Genomic DNA, 8288 nt, shown 5'->3' on the forward strand with positions numbered 1-8288 from the left:
TCAAACATTTTAAATTGTCTTTAGGTTCCTTTTAGCATCAATATAACGTAAACATGATCTAAAAACTGTCATGACAAGAACTAAACTCTGGCCAGTATAGACATTTTTCCCTCATATTTTTTGGATTAACAGGTGGCTGAATCCACAGATGGATTGGAGCTGTAGCTATGTAGGGCAACCGTTTGCATTACAAAAATCTTGAAGCTTGGGGTTTTCTGCAGCCAGGAATGCAAGAGAATCTGGAGTGCCATTAGCAGTTGGGGTGGGTCAGAGTGTGGCCATTGGCATAAGGGTAGTAGCCTGCATTCCAGTGGTTAAAACCAAGGCACTGGGGATCAGGCTGGACACAATGTGAGTACAAGAGGTCTTTCCCCAGGAAGTGATATGGACAGAGCCTCTGGAGAACGGCCTCACTGAACTGGTAGGTCAGCTTTCTCCGGATTTTGGTGATCTCCCCAGTCCTGGAATAATTCTTCAGGGCTCTGGCCATCTTCTGGTAAGTCATGGTCTTTCGGTTGCCTTTTCTTTTCCCCAAAAGTTTGGCAAGTTTTTCTTTATTTTTTTGATATAAACTGAAAGATGCCTTTGATTCTGTCAACCCACTGAATACAAGACTTCATCTCAGGACTGCACAGGGATTCGTAAAGGTATTCAAACAACTGCAGCTTCCTCCTGCATTTGCCTCCCTTTTGCTGGAAAAGGCACAGTTGTATGAACTGGTTTTCAGGTACGCTCTGCAGGGGTTGAGGAATATTTTCTTCCAAGTACATGTCTCCAGTACTGTTTATTCTCCAGTTATAGATGGGGTCCTCTACAGGAAACATTCCACAGCAGTTGGAATGGCCTCTGATGTGAGAGCACTGGTTAAAGAAAGCCAGGCAATTTTTGAATTCTGGGGAATACTGACGGTCTCCAGTTGAGTGCTGCCTCAGCACCTTGAGAGCGTCTTCAAATGTTTGACCGAGCTTATCTGATTCAATGCAATTCATTCTTCATGAATGAGCTGAAGACTCTCGGGTTGAGGATGAAGTTCAGTGCTGTGGCCGGGCATGCACCAAGCTCTGGGTTCAACAGCAAGTCCTGCCATCCAAGTCGAACACTATGTGCTGGTACACTATGAAGCTAGCCTTCTTCTCCTCTGAAAGTTTTGACCACCTCCTTACCTAACCAGCACCAATACCATTTTCATCGCTATCAGATTTCATGAATGTTTATTTTTTATATTTGTGTTCCCAAAGATGATTCATTTCAGCACAAAAAGAAGTCAAAAAGAGTAACAGAAAAGTCATCAGAGGGAATGGGCCAAGGGAAAGAGTGGGCATATTATGAAATTATGTCATATACGTGTATGAAAATGTCATAATAAAACAATACTATGAATAATTATCAAATTCTAACAAAATTATTTTAACAGGCTAAACTGATATAGATGTGTTATTACTTTTTCATCAAATCAATGGGAATGAAATGCATATTTTAATGCTTTAATGAAAGAAAAGAGTAAATTCAGTGAGCATTTCTGCTGTACCCAACAGATTTGAACAGTCACAGATTAAATCATGATATCCTGAAGAATCTTCATACAGAAGCATTATATATTGGGGACATTATTATATATCGCTGGTATGATAGAATAATTGAAAGAAGAAAGAGTAGAAGAGCAAAATCAAAGCTAAATAGATGTCCTTCACTTATTTCATCTGGTATGTCGCCAGGGAGACAGACGGCTGTCTCTCTGCCCTCTAGTGGTGAGGCGATGTAATTTAATTATTTTCATTACCATTATGAAAGAGAGCCAGAAGTAATCTTTTCTTGCCTGCGACATCATTGTTTGACTAACAAAGATCTCCTATCATTGATATTATGTACATCTGCATAATTTTAATAAGGGGGGTCTAGGGATCCTTTATTGTTTATTATATGTTTTTTGTGTGACAAGCATTAGGGATTATTTGGCATACAGTTATAAGTAATGCATGGTAAATGCCTTCATGCAGTTTCTATCTGAATGGATAAGGTGATTTCATTTAGAGACTATTTTTATGTCTAATGCTTTCATAGACACTTTATATACTTATTTCATTAAACATTTATAACACTGAAGGGAAGATATAATTACTTGTCCATGTAAAAATAGATAAACTAAGGCATGGGGAAACTCAGTAAAATATAGAGGTATTATATGAAACTAAGAACTTTGGTGTCAGAAGTTATAAATTTTCACACAGAATAAACCTTAAAACAAAAGACAATATGGAGATTTATATCCAAAATATTTGATATTTTTCTGAAAAACTCATTCATAAGTCTCTAAATATTTATAGCTCTGACAAAAATTAATGCATATTACTCTTATTTATATTGAAATTTAACAGTCAGTATAAATGCATTCATTTCCTTCCTTCTTACCTCATACCACAAAGACACAAAAATATTATTCTTTTCTTTCACTGATGGCAAATGTTTGCTATTAACCTAATGGCATTTTTCTCTTCAATATATTTTGGCAACCTAAATACTCTAAGGTAAAAATTCAGAGAAACAAGAACCAAACTATACCTAAGATTTTAATCCTATAAACTTCCTAAGCATTTGACTATCCTGCACACATTTCCTCTTCATTTTTAAAAACCCACTTTTTACTCATCCAAGGCTCAATTTTTCCATTTCCTCTAAAATGAAGCTTTTATGCATGAATCCCAGCCATACTAAATATAGCACCACGGAAAGTCCATCATTTGGACTGCTATTTAATACTTCATCAATTAGCAGTTATTTTTAAGGTTCATTATGTATTTGTTATTCACTTAGTCTCTCATTTTCCTTCACATTAATGAGCTGTGACATTATTACGGAGGTTTATCATGTATTGGTTGATTCTGAACAGTGCAAGAAAGCAGGATAAAAAGACAAAAGTCAAAGCAGAAGCTTTTAGCAAGCTCTTCTTTCTCGTCATAAAACTGATGAAACTGCTGATGCTGGAATAAAAGTATAGAAAAGGTCTCCAGGAAACCCAGTTAGCAGTTAAGCAGAATCATTGCTTATTTTTCATGAGAATGTTCTGAAACCTCCTTTTCTAACATATGAAAGAACCCCTTTTGCCTTCTTCTCTTTGATCAAGTCTAGGAGCTGTATAATTCTAAAGCAACTATACTTCAACTTCTTTCCACCAGGCTAACCTCTTCTTCCCTGACCTATTTTCTCTATTTTTGTAGGTCAATACTTAACCTATCAAATAGAATTATTCCAACCCTTAGCCTTTCAACGAAGGGAGAATAGATGTTGATTCGCTTCTCCTCAACTCCTTCTAATCACCATACATTTCAAGACAACAACTATGGCATACTCAATTGCAGATTAACCATAAAATGTTCTGTCTATTGAATAATTGAGTGTTTTTATTCTTTTCTCTGCATAGGCAAAGAAACAATAAAATTGAATTGTGTTTTCCCACTAAACTGATTGCATGTTTATAAGCTGTGATCAAAACACCTATCTAAAATTCAGTGAATTTATATTTTTATCTAAAATGTTATAACCAAAAAATTACTATTTTTCACTAGTTGATTTCACAGGAGTTAAACCGACTATCTTTGCGTGTGCTTAAACAATACCAAGGAAGGGTTTTGAATGAGGCAAATGTTTGAGTACAGACTGATGGATAAATAAAACATCAAGGAGTAATCAAGTCAATAAATAATTTAATTACAGATCAATTTCCCACATATGTATGGCATAGTTAAATAACTTGGATATAGTGCTAATAATGTTTCCCTGTCTGCTTCCCTCACTACACAGTGAAGTTCATGTCAGACTGTATTTGATCTATGTATGTTAAATACATAGTATTATGTGTTTGTAATCATAGTAAAAGCTTAATAAGTAATAATGATATGAAAAACTAGGAAGTTTATTAATGTGAAGAGTAGGAGGCATAATGAATAACAAACACAAGCTTTAGAAACCCTTTAAATTTCTCAAGTAGTAAGCACTAATGAAGGTGATGAACTTTTCACAGGAATCTATTTATTATAACTAACATTTGTCCCCTTTCTACCGGATCATTAATTCTGGTCACGTAAATGCATCTTTTTGAAACACTGGTATCATAAAAGAAGAAGGCTAACTTAAGGGCCCAGAATTATACCCTGTGTCTTTAACTAGAGACATGGTGATTGCCAGCTACCATAGAAAGAGAGGATTTTAAAAACTAATAGCGTTTCAGATTATAGAATAATTGGCTTACCTCCCCATCAAAAGCAACCATAGAACTATACAAAGTATATAAAGCAACAGAGTTTTCATACTTTGGACAAGAGAGACGTTTCTGCTCCAGGGGAATGTACTAAGCACAAAACAGACTATTTTTATGATCTATAAAACTAGAAAACCTACTGTAAAGTTAATAAAAATTATTGGGTGGGTAAAAAGGAAGAGCTGGGGAATTTACAGTAAAGGGGAATAGGGCAACTAGTAATGAAGCAGGATACTAAATATCCTTATCTATCCTTTATCACACACACGGGTGTGTGAACCCACATGCACATGTACCTCACATGTAACACATATGTCATGCACATATCAGAGGGAGGGAGGGAGAGAGTGAGAAAGCAAAAGAAAATGAAAGTATAGAAATCATTTTCAAAGAAAATTGAGTCCAAAACCAAGCTAAAGCAATAGCGCTAATCATATCAGACAAGGCAGATGTCAAGCTGAACTCATTCAAAAGAGACAAGAAGGTTATTATATGCTGATAAAGGAAACAGTGCATTAAAAGATATAAAAATTGTAAACACGGCACTGAACACTGGTATATTCAGTTTCACAAAACAAGCACTGATGCACATAAAGAAACAGATAGGAGTCACTACAACAATGATGGAGCAAATATCCCACTTCCATCAACCAAAAATAAGGAAAGTAACATTAAGCTATACTATATACTTAATCTTATACCATCAGAAAAGTGTGGCCCACCACTCATCAAAGAAACTTCTTCTTGCAGCAGGAAGTGTGGTGGCACACACTTTTCATCCCAGCATTTTGGAGGCCGAGACAGGCAGATCTTTCTGAGATCAAGACCTTGTCTCAAAAATAAATAAATAAATAAATAAATAAATAAATAAATAAATTAATTAATTAAATAATTAAGTTGCTGTAGAGAGGGCTCAGTACTTAAGATTGCATAGTGCTTTTTCAGAGGACCTGAGTTTGGTTCCAAGCACCATGTCAGGTGACTCACAAGCCTTTGCAACTCCAGTTCCAGAGGATCTAATGTCTCTGGTCTCCACGGATACTCACACATATATGTAAAACCAATATACAGAGTGTGATGGTTTAGATGAAAATGACTCCCATAGGCTCCAAGTATTTGGACACTTGGTCCCTAGTTTGTGGTGCTGTATTGGGAGGGTCATGGAACCTTTAAGAAGTGTGACCATGCTGGAGGAAGCACATGACTGGCTTTGAGAGTATATAGATTACACATTCCAGTCTGGCTGTCTTTGCCTTCTGTGCTTGCTTGAAGATGTAAGCGCTCAGTTTTGAGCTCCAGCCACAACTGTAGCTGCCTCATTCCTGACATTATGAATCTTATCCCTCTAGAACTGTAAGCCAAATCAACTCTTTCTTCTATAAGTTACCTTAGTCATTGTGTTTATCACAGCAACAGAAAAATAACTAGATCACATACAGAAAATTGAAAATAATAGATCTGTTAAAAATTAAGGCATATCTCAAATAACCAAGTGATTCACCTCAAGGTCTTAGAAAAACAAAAAAAAGCAACAAAAACTTAGTAAAAGGAAAAAAGGTCATAAAAAACTTAGTAAAAGGAAAAAAAGTCATAAACATTAGATCAGAAATTAGTATAATAGGAATTAAAATTGAGAATTCAAAGAATTAAGGAAGCAGTTGGTTTCTTGAAAAGATAAGACAAACAAATCTTTGGCCCAACCAACTGAAAGAGTAATGGAAAATGTAGATTAACAAAATTAGAATTGAAAATGCGACATTGCAAGTGATAGCACTGAAATTCAGAAGTTTAATAAAAATTATTTTGAAGATATATTCTATTTTTGAGACAAGGTCTCCCTGTATCCCCAGCTGGCCAGGAACTCACAATGTAGACTAGACTGGCCTCAATCTCACAGTGATCTACCTGCCTTTGCCTTCCTTGTGCTGGGACTAAAGTCATGTGCTGCCATGCCCAGCTTGAGAAAACATGTTCTAACAAATTGGGAAATCTAGACTAAGTAGATAAATTTCTAGATACACAATGGCACAGGAAATTTGAAGCAAGAAGAGATAAACAACCTAAACCGATCTCTGATAGCAATGAAATTGAAGCAGTAATAATATTCCAAGGAAAAAAAGCCCGAGACTGAATGGATTCACTGCCTAATTCTAACAGACCTATGAAGGACTAGAACAAATGCTCCTCAAATCATTCCATTGTAAAGGGAGAGATGCTTCCAAATTCATTCTATGAAGCCCATAATACCTGATATCAACACTCTAAGGAGATAACCAATAAAACTATAGACTAATTTCCTTTATGTTCATAGATGCAAAAATCTTCAATAAATTTCTTGCCAATTCAATTCAACAACATTATAAAAAGTATACTATGATCAATTTGTTTTCATTCTAGGGCAGTAAGGAAAATTCAACCTAAGTAAATTGATAAACACAACAGTATATAAATAGAATCAATGATAAAAATTACATGAACTAATACCCTTTTCCTATGGACCTACCTCTCTTGAGCTCCTTCTTTCCCTTTATCCCATAGGTTCCGTGTATACCCTTCCCTCCACCCTCCCTTAAACTAACCCAATTTTTATCCATATCTCCCTTATTAAGGCCTGTTGCCTACTATTCTTCTCCTTCAGGTTATTTCTTTTCCTTTACATCACTGTTTCCTTACCCTTGTCCTGGTTCCTGAGTTATGTCTGTTTGCATACTTATTTATCAGAGTCTGATCCTAGGATCCACATATGAGGGAGAACATATGTCGATTTTTTTTTCTGAGATTGTGTTACTTCACTAAGTATAACAGTTTCTAGTTCCATCCATTTACCTGCAAATTCATGATTTCATCTTTCTTTACTGCTGAGTAAAACTCCATCGTATAAATGAACCACATTTTCATTATCCACTCATCAACTGAGGGACACTTTAGTTGCTTCCATCTCTCAGCTCTTGTGAAAAGAGCAGCAACAAACATGGATGTACATGTGTCTCTGCAATAGGATGAGTTCTTTGGGTATATGCCAAGGAGTGGTATAACTGGGTCAAATGGTAGGTTCATTTGTAGTTTTTGAAGAGTTCTCCACACTGCTTTCCATAGGGGTTGAACAAGTTTGCAGCCCCACCAGCAGTGGATGAGTGTTCCCCTTTCCCCACATCCCCTCCAACATTTGGTATCATTTGTTTTCTTGATCTTAGCCAGTCTGACTGGTGTGAGGTGAAATCTTAAAGTGGTTTTAAATTGCATTTCCCTAATTATTAGTGATGTTGAACATCTTTTAAAATGTTTCATAGCCATCCTTCTTCTTTTGAGAACTCTCAGTTCAGCTCCGGGAGACAGGGGGGAAATGGGGGCACCATAAATGGGAAAACCATGATGGAGGAGTGTGACAATGTGATATATAAACAATGCCTAGCTACTTTTGAAAACCAGGGAGAACCGTATTACTCCTAAAACCTACTGACAAATTATACATAGCAGATCAAGAAATATATGTCTAGGTAAGGTTTATCTGAGAACAACTGGTCTTTGCCTAAGATTTATCTACATGACACACAATAACTAAAAATACCAGACTGGTGGAACTAACCTTCTTGGGTGTTTAACAGACATATTTTGAGGTCTATAATAATTTGGTCAGAGGGACATAAAGGACACTTTTTGCTCCTTGCCCTCCTAGGTCGACTAGTTCCAGGGGACTATGAGTATCTCTCAAAATGTCCTATAATGGTGGTGGGTCACCTGTTCTCTTGATCAAGAAGGCTGAGGAGACCCCACAAGATGGACTTGAATCAGTGTCCATTCTGTAAAGAGGAAGGTCAACACAGAGGAATCACTTCCTCCATGCTTCCAAGCAAAGCCAACCATGGTTGAGCAGGACCTTTGACTTATCTTCATATAGGTGGAACTGGTAAAAGAAAGGAGCCAGAGGCTCCTCCAAAGCCCATGTGACCCCTGAGGAACAGATCCTCAAATGACCTTAAAAGTAAAAATAAATCAGTTTATCTGGACCAACTGTGGGGCCTTAAACACCCAA

The 8288-nt window shown here is 36.5% G+C and overlaps 1 pseudogene; it reads right to left on the bottom strand.

Annotated features, from left to right (window-relative positions):
• Positions 1-250: 250 nt before the first annotated feature.
• Positions 251-989, bottom strand: LOC103724671 (annotated as a pseudogene).
• Between the last annotated feature and the right edge of the window lie 7299 nt (positions 990-8288).

This window comes from Nannospalax galili, unplaced genomic scaffold, assembly GCF_000622305.1.
Source record: "Nannospalax galili isolate Female #2095 unplaced genomic scaffold, S.galili_v1.0 scaffold167, whole genome shotgun sequence".
NCBI lineage: Eukaryota > Metazoa > Chordata > Mammalia > Rodentia > Spalacidae > Nannospalax > Nannospalax galili.